The sequence below is a fragment of the Physeter macrocephalus genome, chromosome 20 (assembly GCF_002837175.3).
Source record: "Physeter macrocephalus isolate SW-GA chromosome 20, ASM283717v5, whole genome shotgun sequence".
NCBI classification, from domain to species: domain Eukaryota; kingdom Metazoa; phylum Chordata; class Mammalia; order Artiodactyla; family Physeteridae; genus Physeter; species Physeter macrocephalus.
The window spans coordinates 49,936,042-49,952,895 of record NC_041233.1 but is presented as its reverse complement, the minus strand read 5'-3'; positions in this window follow the sequence as shown (position 1 = coordinate 49,952,895).

Below are 16,854 nucleotides of genomic sequence, written 5' to 3'. Positions count from 1 at the left end.
CCGGTTCCCCTGCATCGGCAGGCGGATGCGCAACCACTGCGCCACCAGGGAAGCCCTGAGAATATTCTTGATGCATTCCTCTTTCTCTCTAAGCTCCATAAGTGTATAGACTCTGTCTAATATGCTTCTTATTGAATTACCAGTGCCAAGAACCATGCCTGGAACACAGAAGGCACCTAACGGATGAATACACTGAATTAGTAAGTACCTTCTTAGATACTGGGAGTTTCTCTATAAGGACTTTAGATTTGGGGAGACACCTCTCTCCTAATCCCCAGACAATCCCCACATTTCTGGCTCAGCAGAGGTGGGATTTTCCTGGACATGCAGTTTTGTTCACGTTACCTAGGCCACTGCAGAATGTTTCTGCTATCTAATGTCTTTCAACTTAGTCACAGTTTCATCCCTGGGAAAAAAAAAGGACATCAAATCACTCTATAAAAGCTGAGAAATAAACTTTCTTTCCATCCTTTTCTAACTCAATGCTCTTGGATAGAGTTGGAGAGGACCAGTCTTATATCAAATTCTGCACATCAGCAAATAGTGTTCTATCAGGGGAGAGACCAGGGAAAACGTCCTACTCAGTGATAGCCAAATCAGGGAATGTTGGCTGGTACATTATCCAGGTGGAAGAATGATATCTCCTGGAAAGTGAAGTGTCTCTTTAGTGAATTGGAGAGAAAATATTTTGAGTTTCATTAACTATTGATGTAAGAAGAGACTGAATTAAAAAAAAAAAGCGGGCTTCCCTGGTGGCGCAGTGGTTGAGAGTTCACCTGCCGATGCAGGGGACACGGGTTCGTGCCCCGGTCCGGGAAGATCCCACATGCCGCGGAGTGGCTGGGCCCATGAGCCATGGCCGCTGAGCCTGCACGTCCATAGCCTGTACTCCGCGACAAAAAAAAAGGAGTTCCCGCGGAGTGGCTGGGCCCGTGAACCATGGCCGCCGAGCCTGCGCGTCCGGAGCCTGTGCCCCACAATGGGAGAGGCCACAACAGTGAGAGGCCCGCGTACCGCAAAAAAAAAAACAAAAAAAACCCCAAAAAACCCACAAAATCCCAGAGGGGATAAGTGACTTGGCCAAGGCCACTCAGTGAGGCAGTGGCCAAGGCAGACCTGGAAGCCAGGTCTCCGGCCCGGACCAGTGGTCTCTGTGACACACGGGGTGCCTCTCTGAGACAGCTGGGATGTCACCAATGACCAAGTTGCTCACACTTGTAGAGTTACCTAGACTAGATTAGTGACCTGGGGATCTTGTTAAAAATGAGAGTTCTGATCTAGTTGGTCTGGAGTAGGGCCTGAGATTCTGAATTTCTCGCAAGTTCCCAGGCGCTGCTTATGGATCCAGGCCACTCTTTGAGGGGCAGGCAGCTAGAGAATGGCTCAGCTCAAGACAAAGCAAATGACCTAGATAAAGACAGGGTTTATTGGCAAATAGTACAACATTTCACAGACTGATGACTGGAAAGGGTGTTCTAGTTGTTACCAGAGTCTTAAAATGAGTCTTGTCCTTCGTCCACCAGAAACACCCTGACAGGTGACCCACCAGCAGGTCAAGGGAAGGCCTGGGGCTGTGGTGGCCAAGGGATGTTCAGACACACCCACCCACCCATGGCAAGGCCAGCCCTTCTTTGTGCATCGAGGCAGCCAGAACAAAAGCCTCTTTGTTTAACATTCCAAAGGCGTTCCCAGTGTCTCAGGGAGTCCTGTTAATGACCTGGAGAGCTACCAAGGGGTTCTTGGTGGCATGACAACCTCCTTCCTCTGCAATTTTCCAACCCTTGTTGCACTGGGATGATGAAAAAGCCGCACTTGATGAGGAAAGAAGAGGAAATGGAGCCCGGATAAGAAACAGAGGGCTCGGGATTGTGAGATTTCTCAGTCACGGGCACGGCTTGCCCTCTCCCTAACAGAGGCAGAAGATGTCAGCGTTGTTGGCAGTTCTGGGCACAGAGCTTTGGAGCTGCAATAATAACGGTTGTCAAGGCCTGGGGAGTGGGCCGGGGAGGGCCATTTGGGGCTTGAGGAGTGAGGGCCCAGGGAAGGTGGCTGTGAGTGCTGGATGTTTCTTTAGATTCCAACCAGGAAGTGCTGGCATCAAAGCTAGAACAACAGAGTCACAGGAAAGGATCTTAGAGGCTATGTAATCATGGCATTTTAATGTCGTTCCCTGGAGTGCTAAAAGTTCTACATGAAGTTGGTTCAGGGACTGCCTTTTGCTGAGAGGTCTAAGGGGATGTGGGGCTGGTCCTTCACCCCTTCTTTAGCGCCAGTTTGTACCTATTTTATACATTGGGATTCTGACTATGACATTTCTGGAAAGAGTTTTATACTAAAGAATGTTGTCTTCCAACCTCCTCATTTGACAGCTCAGAAAAGGAATGTGGCTTTTTGAGCCTTAGAAACAGTTCATGACATAACACTGCGGTATTCACCTCCCCCAGTTGTCGGGGTACCTAGGGTGCTGTAGGTCAAACAGAACCCAAACGCTAGGCTGGATTCTTTTCCCTCAGAGTGGCCCATTCATTTTGCTCCATTTCCCCAGTTCCATCCCCACCAAAACCCAAACTAGAGGCCAGATTTACAATATTCCACCTACACCAGGCTCTGGAAAGAGGACTGGCCTGAGGTTTGGTGGGCAAATTTACCTGTGGGATGTGACACATGTGGGCCTCAGTCAACCCCCAATAGCTTCCCATCTAACTGAAATTCCCACCATGGGTTAGGCCAGCAGCTTTTAAATAAACTCAGGTGCCAGTATACCTGGGGAACCCTGTGAATTATTGACTTAATTCCATCCTACAAATGAAAAGCAACTTTACCAGCAGAACAGCTAGCTGTATTACAAGCATACAGTATACGATACAGAGAACAAACTAGTGGTTGCCAGTGGGGAGGGGCAATATAGGGGTAGGGGAGTGGGAGGTACAAGCTACTGGGCGAAAGATAGACTCAAGGATGTATTGTACAATGTGGGGAATACAGCCTACATTTTGTAATAATTGTAAGTGGAAAGTAACCTTTAAAAATTGTATAAAATTTTTTTTTAAAAAGTTAAGAGTAAATCCAAAGAGTTCTCATCAAAAGGGAAATAATTTTTTTCTTCTTTTATTTTGTGTCTATATGAGATGATGGATGTTCACTAAACTTATTGTGATATTCATTTCATGATGTATGTAAGTCAAATCATGATGCTGTACACCTTAAACTTATACAGTGCTGTATGTCAATGATCTCTCAATAAACCTGAAAGAAAGAAAAGCGCACAGTATAACAATGTAATCCCACACATTGCGTTAGTTGTTAAGCCTAGTTGCACATATTCTGGTTCTCTTTCCAGGCCCATGTGAGCTTTTACTTCTCCATTCCTTTTCACAGGCATGGCCGTGTACCGTGTTTTGCCCAAATAAATGTGAATGGAAGCGTTTAAAATCAGTGTATGACTCTCATTCCCTTCTCTGTGGTGCAGTCTTCGTGGAAGTCCAAGCTAAGATGGAGCCTCTGTTCACCAGGGTCCTGGGGCTGCTATGAGTCGTATGCCTCTGTCAACCTATGGCCAAGGTGGTGTGAACAAGAAATAGATCTTTGTTTGTTTAAGCCATTAATATGTCGGAGTTTCGTTACCACAGCAAAACCTAGCCTATCGTAACTGATAGAGACACTTATCAAAAATAAACCAATAATCTGTTAGGTGAAACATTGCTGATTTCCTCAAAACTTTGCTGTTAATCCAACAGTTCATCTCCAACTTTGGAGGTCTAGTACCAAATAGCCATGTGATTGGAGAATTCATATTAGAAGGATTTAGAACTGTACAGGAAAATTATACTAAACGGACAATGATTATAGATTAGCTGATGAAAGCTTATGAATCACCTTATGTTCATTAAAATAGATCATAAAGACAGCACAGCAAATGACAGAATCATGATATTTGATATTTAATGATATCAGATACCAAAATCAATGATATGTAATACATGTTAATTTAGCATCAGTGGGGTCTGAACCATTAATTTCCATTTATCATCCCTTATTCAAGAGGACCTTCTCAGGATCACTCTTAACATGCTAAGAGATTTTTTTCTTGAGTCTGGTTCTCTATTTCAGGCTCCATGCCTTTCTGATTTAATGATAAGAATTGGTTGACTTCCATCTCCCTTAATCCTGCCATGGTACCAGAGTGCTAAAATAAATTGGATTTTTGTAATTGAAATTATTTTGTGCACCCATATTTGATTTCCCTCTCAAGATCTCTTGTTGGTATAAACTCTTAAGTTCTGCTCACGCTAGAGTCACACCAGCTTTTATGTGGCTTTCAAGTAACTTGGTGTCAATTTTGGTTTCAATTTCACATAGCTGTAGGACTCCAAATAACCAACTCATCCTTTAAGTCTTAATTCCTAATTCCTGAAAGAGAGAGTCTGATTGGCCCAACTGGAGTCAGGGGTTTACACTTGGTGCAGTTACTTGGAGTTGGGAGAGGATTATGTGGTACATGGGGTTGCATTTTCCTCTGTGAGGAAGATGGAATTCCAAAGAGAAGGGTGAAGAACATTAAGGGCTCTTTAGCACAGAGAAACTTGTATACTTAGCAGGAAATGCTTGTGGTTACCAAAAAAAATTTCAAATTACATATTACAGAATTCCATGGGAGGGATTGGAAGAGGTTATTGTTTCATTTTTTACTTGTTTATTTTGTTGATTGCTAACATTTACTAGTGGGAAGCAGCATTGGGTACCAAAAATATAAGAAAAATTTACTGAAAAACTTAAATTTAAGTAAAGGTTTATCCACCAATTTGTTTTTTGTACAAATTAGGGAGAGCTTAAAAAAGTTTTTTTTTTATTTTAGTGGCCTGGCCTGACATTTTGGGTTGGCTTGTGGAATATCATAGAAGCACTGAGTTAGATAATAAAAGCCCCAAGTGGTCATGAGGGTAGGGATAAAGCAGGGGTTCTGATCCTTTTCTGTCCTTTAGAATCACTGGGGGAACTTAAAAGAATGTAATACCCTCACACACCCAGCAGGATGACCACACAGTAAAATTGATGATACCAAGTATGGGTGAAGATGTGGAACAACTCATACAATTTAGGGAGGGGGTATATATTGATTAATCACTTTAGGCAATTGTCTCACAGTAACTAAGCTGGACATAGGCATATCCAATGATCCAGCAATTCCATTCTTAAGTATATACTCAAAAGAAATGCACATTCATGTTCACCAAAAGATATGTGCTAGAATGTACATTATTTATAACAGCCCCAAACTGGAAACTACCCAAATGTCCATCAACAGTAGAAAGGATCACCAGCTGAAGTATATTCACACAATGCAATACTATATTGCATGAGAATGAACAAACTACAACCGTAGCAAGCAATATGGATGAATCTTATAAGCATAATTCTGAGCCAAAGGAATCAGACACAAAAAAGAATATTCTGTATATTTCATTTACACAAATTACAAAAGCTGACAAAAGTCATCTATGTGTTGGAAATCAGGATAGCAATTATCTTTGGTTGGAGTTTTATGTGTTAGAGAGCTTCTGTTTCTTGGTCTAGGGGTCTGTCTGGGTTCACGGGTGTTTGTGAAAATTCATTAACACATACATTTATAATCGATTCACTTTTCTTTATATATGTTATACTTTGATAAAAATCTTAAAAAGATTAGTGATTCCTGGACCGCACTCCAGACAAATTAAATCTGATTCCCTGGGGGTGGAGCCCGAGTACAGCCCTTTACAAAGCCCTCCAAACGATCGTCATGTACAGTCAGTGGTGAGATCTACTGTTTAGTGGGATGAGCCCTGGCCTGGGAACTGGGAAAGCAGAGTTTAGCTTCTGGTCTTTGGCAAATCATTCTCATGCTCTGGGTCTTGGTTACCAAGTAGGTTAGTAGGTGACTGTATGGTCCCTTTCAGCCTGTTAATCCTAAGGCATTAGCATAGCTCTGTAGCAGATGAGTTGACAGAAGAGGTTCTGAGGGGCATATGATGAGAAAACAGATTTGGTGGGAGGCGTGTGCAGGATTGTGCTCCAGCTGTTCACTGGCTTAGCACAATAGTGTCCAAGGGCAGTGACGTCAGAATGAGGCTGTGCTGAGGACATGGGAACTTACCTTCATCTCTCTCCTAATTTTATCTGGAGGTGGAACTAAGAGGACACTGAATTTACTTTTTTCAGTTTGACTTCATCATCCCTTTGGAATAGGCAATGAATAATTCAGGAAATTAAGTTTCCAAAAATGTCAACACTTGATGGAATCCTTATAGATCGTCTGATTTGGTAGTTTGCAACCTTTTAAAAATAAGATCTACCCCACTTTTTTTTTCCAAATAAGTGTATGCAGAATCCAAATGTACACCCAAATAACAAAAGTGAATGGATTCCTAAGGAGTTAAGATGTTCATTTTTTAGTGAAAAACTTTTCTTCAGAAACTCGCAGCACACAGAACAACTCATATGGTTTTATAATTGCCCATGTTATAATTGGGCAAGTGAGGTCCAATGAGTAGAAATGACTCATCCTAAGTCACACATTCACTGGTGACACAGCCAGAGCAAATCCTAGTCTCCCGACTCAGGGTTTTTACTCATTCAGTAAAGCATCTGCTGAGCATCTACATGTCCCAACTCCTGTGCCAGGCTCTGGAGAGTTAATGCTGAACAAGCCACAGTGTGTATGGGGTTATGGGTCCTTCATCTGGGCCTTGTCATTTGGGGTCTGGGCTGGTGTCTGTCACCTTCATCTCTGGTTATTCCATGGGCAGAGCCTGGCTCTCCTGTCACCCTTGTGATGGCCTCTACGGCACTTGGCACCGTGGGACTCTGAAGAGACACTCCTCTCTGAGGATGCTTTGGAGGTAGTTCAAAATGAGCTTGGCTGAGGAGGTGTTAGTGGTGAGAGCCATGCCACTTTAGTTCGCCCATCACTGATGGGTGTTATGCAGCCTGAGAACCAATGCCAAGAAATGGCAGAGCCTTGGAACACTGGCATCAATTAACCCTCGTGGACGTGCTCATACGGACATTAGCAAGCGGCCTGAGAGGGGCACACAGGAGACTTGTGACCCATTACTCTAGTTGGGCCAGTGATCTCAGCCAAAGACAGGGACCCCCTCTTCTATTCTAGGGGTGGCTGTGGTCCAGGAACCTGTGTTAAAAGCCAAGATTCACAAGAAAGAGGGGACTTAGCCTTAGGGTCTATTTCACCAGACCACATCTCCTATCCTAGCAGTTTGTAAACTGTGTGTTACACAGTCCTAGTTATTCCTAGGAGACCCCCTCAGGACCAACATAGTGGGTGGGGGGGAAGTACAACGGAAGGTCTTGCATTCAAGGCTCAGTGGATCTTGCTGCTGGTTTCCTCCAAGCTGCTCATCTTTCTCTAGTCTAAATATTGAGGTTCTGTGTAAACTTTTATTCTAATAAAGATTTCCGTGTCTGAAAATGTTTGACAACCACCGCCCTACCCAGTACCTTTCCTGATGACCAGTGAGAATCAGTTCTTCTTATTATTATATCTTCATGGAATGCAATCTCACAACGTTTCTAGCTGATTTGTGTTAGGAGAGTCTGACTTATATAAAAATTATATTGCTTGTGTGGTAGTTTAGGTCTGCTCTAAGTATCTCTATAACCTTTGCAGTGGAAGATGGGGACAAGCGGAGGCCAGGGTGGGCCCTGGATGTAGACAGAGTGTGTCTTCCGTGGCCCCAGGCTGCTTTCACACTCCTTCCTGCTGTCCTCACACCTCACACTGCCCCCCCATCCCGACACCGGGGTCCCACCTGACGCAGCCTTTGTTGGGTGACCGTTCTCTCAGGCTCCTCCCTCTTCTCCCACATTGCATCGCACCAGTCACCTGCCTCATTGCTGCCGGATGTTGCTGGGGGACATCTTTGCTCATTCCTGGAAAACTGTAATCGTAAAAACTGTAATCACTTCTCAACCTCTTTTTTTTCCAGTTAGTTGTTCTAGCTCCTCTGTTCTTAGTAGAAGAAAGTCTGATATCCTCCTCTGAAGCTTGTCTCCTTCAAAATTAGCCCCAAATCACAGGTGACTATCAATACTGTTTCCAAATCAGGGCAGAGAGAGGCCTGGAGCTCTCTGTCATGACATTAGAATCACCAGTTTGGCTGTGGATTCCGTCCTCGCTGTCTGATGCTGCCCAGAGCTCTGATCATAGCAGGACAGTGCTCTGGACTCAAGGCCACAGTACTGAGTTCTCTCATGTGCTCAGTGGATGCTTCCAAAGCATAATACGGGTCGGGAAGTCTGGGGCCCAAGGGACCCTGTGTCCTGTGTCTTCATGTGCCACCCTCCCTGCTTTAACTTTGTGTTAAACTCAGGACCCCAGCCCAGGGCCCCCTTTACCTTGTGCCAAGTTCCTTCTGGGGCCACCAGTGCCCTTCCCTGCTAGCTGGGCCATAGTCAGGGCTATCTACTTCTACCCTTCCACTCTGGAAACAGGGGTGTTGTTGTGGTTCCTTTCCTCCCAGAAGGGTTCATTTGGGAATGGCCTCGCATCCTTTCCTGGCCCCAGTGCACCAGGGCTCTACAGACAAAGGGGTGGGGAGGAGCAGCCTTGGCTAGAGCATAGGAAAAACTCCCTCTCCCTCCCTTTCTCTGGACAAGGGCTCACTCAAGTGATTTTCACAAAGTCCGCTCCGAGGTGACTTGCCGGCTCCACGTCTCGATGCAGAAGAGGCAGGCATTGCACAGGCCCATCTAGCCAGCCACCGCCTTACAAATCTACATTCACTCCGGCAGTGACTGGGCTAGGGCGACTCATGGGCCACTGCCTGTGGCGTTCCTGTCCTAGTCAGACAATGTGCTGTTTCTTAAACATACTCAGAACTTTCCTGTTTTCAGGGCTGTGCTCTACCTCCTTCATTTTTTCTCTTCCAGAAATGCTCTCTATTCAGTTTCCACCCATACCTGCTGCCCATCCTTCAGAGGGCTGCTCAGAAGCCCCGCTTGCACCCAGCCTTTCATGGATACCTAAACTGAAGGTCACAAAACGATGAACTCTCCCTCTTCTTTGAGTGTCCATCATCTTCTGCTTTTCTCTTTCTCACTGCACTTTGCTCTTTGGTCTGAATCCTGGCTCACCCTTTTTGCCTGTGTGGCCTTAGGAAATGTACTTAACCTTCCTGGCTCCGGTCTATAAAATGAGGATGGTAAATGATTCTTCCCTCATGGAGTGATTGTGAAGCTTAAGTGAGATCAACCTGGCACCTAGAAAGTTAGCTATTCATTCAATAAATATTCTTGTGAGCCTACTATGTGTCAGACTCTGAGGATGCCATGGTGAACAGACCAAGTCCCTGCCTTCATGGAGCTCACATTGTGGGGAAGAAACACAAGAAACAAATAAAAACAATAATAGCTGTCATGTATTAAGCAGTTTCTATGTGCTCTAATATTTTCATTAATTATTCCCTTTGGTCCTCACAAAAATCCTCTGCGCTATGTATGATTATTATCTGCTGACAGACAGGAAATGAAGGTCAGGGAGTCAGCAATTTGTCTCAAATCACACACCTAGAAGCCAGACAGCAAGCCTTCAAACCTGCACTTAAGTATTAGGAAGAAAATAAAGCCAGCAAAATAAAACAGAGCGAGGAAGGGGACTGAGGGTGTGTGTGCGGAGGGGACAAGGGAGATCAGGGAAGGACTCTGAGAAAGTGACTTGGAGCTGGGGGAGGTCAGGACAGGCAGAGGGCAGGGCAAACACAGAGACTCTTGGGTGGAGCTGAGCTGGGCTTGTGCGGACCAGCAAGGCTGGTCTACTCAGACCTAGTGACTGAGGGGAGGAGAAGGCAAGGTGAGATCAAGGAGCTGCTAACATTGACTATTTTAACTGCTATTAGAATATTTTCAGCCATTATAATTACAGGTCTTGCGACTCCTCCCATTAGCCTGTGAGGCGGGGACTGTGTGTCTTGTTCACATTTGCATGTGCCCACAGGCCCAGCTCTATGCCTTATTAAATAGTAGGCATTGAACATTGTTGTTGTTGAATTAGATTTTTAGTCTTTTTGGGAAAAATATAGGCTCTGCCAATAATAAGAGCCAGGTTTGCATTCTAACCCGGACACTTACTAGCGTTCGTAGGCAGTTCACTCTCTTTCTCTCAATCTGTTCCTTCACTTAAGTGCAGAGGGGTCATGTTTCCTTTACGGCATTTTTTCGGGATTAAGAGAGATACTGCATATAAAACAGCTGGTGCATAGTAGATATTTGATCATCGTTACTTCTCTTTTTTTTTTTAAATAAATTTATTTATTTTATTTATTTATTTTTGGCTGCGTTGGGTCTTCATTGCTGCACGTGGGCTTTCTCTAGTTGTGGCGAGCTGGGGCTATTCTTCGTTGTGGTGTGCGAACTTCTCATTGCGGTGGCTTCTCTTGTTGCGGAGCACGGGCTCTAGGGTGCGCGGGCTTTAGTAGCTGTGGCACACGGGCTCAGTAGTTGTGGCACACAGGCTTAGTTGCTCTGCAGCATGTGGGATCTTCCCGGACCAGGGCTCGAACCCATGTCCCCTGCATTGGCAGACGGATTCTTAACCACTGTGCCACCAGGGAAGCCCCTAATCATTACTTCTTAACCCTTCCCTTCTAATTCTCTGATCGCTTGCCCTTGAAGCCATTCACCAATCACCCCCCAAGAAATTTTTCTTTTAATTCTTCAAATGCTTTGGAAAGCTGCCCTATCCTATACCCCAGTGGATGGCCTCTTCCTATGGTCTGGGCTCCCTGGAAGATTGAGGCATCACCCTGGACAACATGTCCTGGCCAATTCTTGTTCAACATGTCCTCTGTGGGCAGCACCTTGACAACGAGCTAAGATTTCATGACTGTGCATTGCCTCGAAGCTCACCCAGGAAGTGGCCCACTCTCAGCTCACTGATGCTGGCCAGGTGGGGATGGCAAGGGCATCTCTGAGACCCACCACTCAGAGGAGGGCTGGGCTGCAGCCGGGACCCTGCCCAAGTGTACGGTGTGATTGCCTTCTCCCTGCCAACTGGCCCTTTACGAGACTTCGTGGTCTCTCCAGTAGACAAACGATTCTTGTAGCTTGTGGTGAGTTCCTGGATGGTCACATTTCCCAGGACACCATCAAATGGGAGGCTACCCCTTTCACTGTTGGTCACTCCCAGCCCTTCAAGGAGCTGAGGCCTTTTGCTTGACTCACCTGTGACCTGAGGCCTAAGACCCGACTCCTTGGTTCCTCCTCCCCCTTTCAACTTCTCTCGTGGTGAATCATCTGAAGCATATGATCCACCCAGAGATAAATTTGACTCCCCTGTGAGGAATTTCAGGGTATATGTGCTATGTAGGAAGGCAATTTACAGCTATGCTCTAAAGTCAAGAGTCCAGGTGGGCCCAGGCGTGTGCAATCTACTCGCTGCCCTGTCTGGCCAGCATGTTTGCCCAGCCCAGAGCTTGATGAAGCCCGGTCCTTTCCGGCTGGACCTCCAGTCCAGCTCTTTTACAGACACTAAGAGCTATTAGTTCTTTCTCCTGGATTCTACACTCACTTGGAAACCTGTAATATTTCTTCCACCTGGGCCCCCAAACCAGGGGAAAGTTTTATTAACATCCAGGATCTCAATCGAACAGCTATCTTTTTTGTAGGCAGGTACCCACTCACTCCCAGGCCTTCCATTTTCTTTTACTTCCCCTTCACTCAAAGAGGAATTCACATTTACAAAGCAACTCTATGTATATTAGGATTATTGTTTGTCTCAACAAAAAACAGGGACGGTCCAAAATGTTTATTGAACCTGACTATTCATCAGGTCATACATTTGTGGAACTGAATTCGTTTTTTGAGGAGCTATATCCTTTTCAGAAATCCAACCCAATCCTTAGTGGGTACGCTCAGTTAAGATGCTTTCAGCCTTACCACGTCCATACTCGTGTAGGATGGTAAGAGATCCTGTTTCATGGTCCTTCCAAATGGAGCAGGTGCTGATGGGCTGGGGTAAGAAAGATGTTACAGTAACGATCACGGGAAGGCAGAAGCTGGGCTGCAATTTGATCGAAGCTGCAACCTTATCTGTCATCCACCAGATTAACTGTCATAGAGCTAGCGGGCCTTCTGGCATTACAGCTGTGGGCACAGGTCCTTGGCAACTGTCACACTCACAGTGTGACACAGTCCAGTATATTGATAAAATCCAATGGCTTGGTAGGTTCTGGAGGCAGAGGCTGTGGCCCATTTGATGTTGCATCCCTAGTGCCTGGGCCTGGCACATAGTTGGTGCTCAATATATGTTTGTTCAGTAAATGAATAAATCAAGATATGGACTCAATATAAGCTCTATAGGAATTTTAGAAGAGAGACATTATTTTAGACTTTCTCAGGACCTTGAAAGATGAGACATGATATGTCTGTGTAATAAGTTACTGGGTAGGAGAAATCTAAAAAACAGCTTGCAGTGGGAAGCTGCCAGCATGCCTCCAAGAAGGTGGACACAGCTGGTCGCCTTGGTTCATGGAGAGTCCTTCAAATGGCATCTCTCAGTTAAGCAAGTATATGCAGACCCCTACTGGCCTGGGAGGAAGGTGAAATGGGGACTTGTTTTCTTTCGTGGCTTAATAGCAGCTGCTTCCCCACTTAGTGTGCAGTGCTCTGAAGAAGGTTGGGTCAGTTGGCATCTGAGGCCCAGGAATCTTCTGGATGGGAAAGGACCAGAGCACCACCTCCTTTTGTAGAGTTTAGAAGTGAGGGGAATCTGATGGGGGTGGCCTGGGGTGGCCAGGACCTTTGACTGACTGGCAGAAAATCACTCCAAGGTCTACAGTGCCTGGCTTTGTGACGTGAGCTCAACACAGGCGGCTGTGGAAAGCCACTGGCATCCAGCTCTGGGGACATGGCTCAGCAGAGAGGTGTGATTATAGGAGCTATAACCTACGTCCTGGGTTGGGACACACAAATGTTCTAAGATGGTTTAGGGGTGATCCTGCAACTGCATGAGGGGACAAGAAGCAAAGGCGGAAGTGAACAGATTAGATTTTGTAGTTGTTGTTTCATTTGTACTTAGAAATCTCCTGGGGTTCTTAGACAAGTTTTAGGAGAGTATAAAGAGGGAACTACAGGTCTAATAGGAACATACAGGACCTCCAGGGGCTTCACTGAAAAAAAGAAGTGACAACTCCAGGCTAATGAGGTAGATTACACCAGTTACAGATTGAGAAGCAAAGGAAGTTTGTCAGGTGGGAGGTACCCAATGAGCAAAGATGTGGAGATGGAAACAAGTCTGCCGCTGGGTGGTTTGTGGTATGGTGAGAAGTCTTGTCCCAATAGTGGGAAGGGGTGGGTTGCCCAGTGGTTAGATATGAGCCTGTGTGGATAAATGAAGTTAGATGCTGGTTGGGTCACCAGAGTGGCAGCCCAGGAGTGTACAAGTTATCCCCACGAGGCCATGACTTTTGGAGCACTTAGGCTCAAGAAGTCATTCTGATGGTGTCTTGAAGGATGGATGGGAGGGGCAGACGCCGGATGCAGGGAGGCCAGTGGAGGCTTTGGTCCAGGGGAATGCTCTCTGATGCCTTGAGGGATTGTGTCTTCTGCATCATGGACTCCCAGCAGAGCATCTGGCACGTAGGTATTCAATAAAGATTTGTTGAATTGAATACAGGAATGCTGTCACATGGTGGGAAGCCATCTCTAGGTGTCGGGCAGAGCTCCTGATTTCTGAAGTCAGGAGAGCCAGTTTCCAAGTTCTGGCACTTCATGTCAGTGGGAGGTGGTGCAACACACTTCACCTTGTTGGAATTGCAGTTCCACAGGTCTGATGACCATTCAGCTGCTCATTCACCAAGCATTTGCTGAGCACTAGTCAGGTACCACTTGTGTCAAGTCTCACAGAGGAAAGACAGGCACTGTTCCACACGCTTGCAGGCATTGGCTCATTTAATCCTGTGAGGTATCTACCTGTAGGATCCCCATTTTCTGGAAAGGCAACTGAGGCACAGAGGTTAATAACTTGCCCAAGTTTCCACTGTTAGTAAGCGGCAGAGCCAGTATCCAGTCTGATTGTGGGGTTGGAGGTTGAGGTTCATTGAAGGATTCATAGGGGTGTGACGTTTGAACCATTCTTGAAAGCTGAGTAGGCACTTGAAAGGTGGAAAGGAGCAACTAGCAGAGAGAATAGCACACGCAAAAGCACGGGAGTCTGAAAGACCATTTGGTTTGCTACAGAGGAGACTGGTACAGAGACTAGAAAACAGTATGGACCCACGCCATCATGGGCTTTGAATGCTATATGAGGGAATTTGAACTCTATCCAGGAAAGCTTTCCAGCATTTTCCAAAGTATACAAAGGAGCCTAAGTTCTAAGGGACATATAGAAGTGTGTATTAGGATTCTCCAGAGAAGAAGAACTAGTAGTAAATGTTTGTGTATAAAGAGATCTATTATAAGGAATGGGAGGCTGAGAAGTCTCAAGATCTGCAGTCAGCAAGCTGGAGACCCAAGAGACAGTATAATTTCCAGTCTGAGAGCCAGCAGGCTCGAGGCTCAAGAAGAGATGATGTTTCAGTCTGAGTCCAAAGGAAGGAAAAGACCCATGTCTCAGCTCAGGAAGCCAGGCTGGAGGAGTTCACTTTTTACTCTGCCTTTTCATTCTATTCAGGTCTTCAGTTGACTGGATGAGCTCACCTACACTGAGGGGGTGGAGGGAGCATCTGCTTTACTCAGTCTACCAGCTCACCCAGAAACACCCTCCCAGACACACCCAGAGTAATGTTTGCCCAAATGTCTGGGCACCCTATTGCCTAGTCAGGTGACACAGAAAATGAACCATCACAGGTGTTGGGTGTAAAAGGGGGTCTGCACTTGGAGTAGATGCTGTGGGCGGTCCACCCCTTCTCCTCTGTCTCCTAACAAAGCTCCAGTTTTGTTCAGAGATGTCTTCCGGCTCCACGCAGCCACCTGCTTCAGGGAAGCTGACCCACCGCCAGCCTGAGGGGGGACTGATCAGATGGAAAGGCTGTTCCTTTCGCCAATGGTTGATTCAGGAGTGGACCTGTGACCTAATTCGGGCCAATGAGACCTGAATGGATGCCAGGGTCCTTGTGGGAAAGTTTCTTCTCATGAAGAAATGGTCGTTCTTCCTTCTCTGCCCTGTATCAGGCCTAAATGTGACGCCTGGGACAGCCATCTCATGATTGCCTGAGGAGGAAGCTGACACTGAGGATGCCAGGGTAGAAAAACATGAGGAAAAGTCTCCAGAGCCTGCTCCACATCTCTAAACATCTGCTCTGTGAGGTATCAAGGTCCTTATTGTTTATCCCAGCTTTGAGTCAGCGCTTCTGTTACTTGCAGCTATGTCCTACCTGATACCATCACAAAATAAGACTAGGGATTTAAAGTGGATGAGGTTTTCTTGATTCCAGGGCTTCTCAATGCAGCAGCATTCAGCAAGCAGATGTGCATTGCAACTATCCCAGAGTAGCATTTCCCAAACACGTGTGACCAGGCAAAGCTTTGCAGGGAAGAATCCCACGAGGCTGAGGTTCATGGAAACGCTGCTATAGGCAGTGGGGAGGTTTGTGAGACGTGAAAGCAGGAAGATGATAACTCAGTAAACCCCACCCTTTCCTTTTCCAGCTATGTCTCTGGTGACCATGAAATTGAAGGAAACTCAGAAGTAGCTCCCCAGAAAAAAGTTACCAGCCCTGACTTGCTCTGCTGATTTCCTCATCTCCCTGCAGTTTTCAAACTCTGTGGGGCTTGTATAATTTGGTACATTCATCTCTGAGCATTGAACAAAGTTTCCCTTCTTTTTTTAGTCACTTGCCAACAACTGTGAATGAAGTTGAAGTTGGTTATATATATCTATCTATATCTATATCTATGTATGTATGTATGTGTATATATATATATATATATATATGCACACATTGTACTCAACCAGTCTTTTTCTGGCGTGCTTTATTTAAAGTAACCAACTGAATGAATTCCTGCTCTGCGGGTCTCTAAAATTCAGTTTCACTCAGGCTCTGACCACATTTTTCATTTCTCTGGTTTTCTATTGTTTTAGTTCAACAGCCCCAGGGAAATGGCTTGAGGCCACAAAGGACAGTGTTAGAATGTTTTCTCTGCAGTTAGTGACAGGGTAGACAAATGGCATAAAATTGAAGCATCTATTCCATCTCAGATGAGAAAAATTGCTTCTGTGGCTCTCCTTGATCTATGTTAAATTCATCGTGGTTTTCAAACTGAAACCGATTTGGCCCCAAAAAGCAAAAGGAGAAAAGAAAGAGGAACATCTCTGGCAGATGTCTGCACTAAATGACCGGACCGTGTAAGAATGTGAACTGTGGAACCCTGGGCAGGACAACTATCCTCAGTTTCCTTTTCCACACCATGGGGTGCCGGCCATGACCTCCCAGGGCATGGCACGACGTCCATGTGAACCAAGGGACGTAGCAAACAGCAGAGCCCCCGTGAGGATGAGGTGATGCCGTGTCCCTGCTGTTTTCTGGCCTCATGGGCTGTGATGAAGTCACTGCGGAGAACAACCCGGCTCCAGGGTGCAAGCGTGTCTGTGGCAGGAGATGACTTATCATGAGCCGGGAGCCATGGGAAGAAACACTTTCTCTGTCACATCTCTCCTTGTTAGAGGAAAGGCCCTGTCCCTACCCCAAAGCCCAAGACTCAAAGACCTGCACTGGGAATCCTCTTTAATCCTTAGAGGACTGTACCCCCCCGTCGGGGGTCTCATGTTGATCCAGGGTTGCCCAACTCAGAAGAAGTCCCTTACTTCTCTGTTGATTAAGGTCAAATCAATATGGGAGCTGCTTTAAGAAGCTCAGCTAGGGC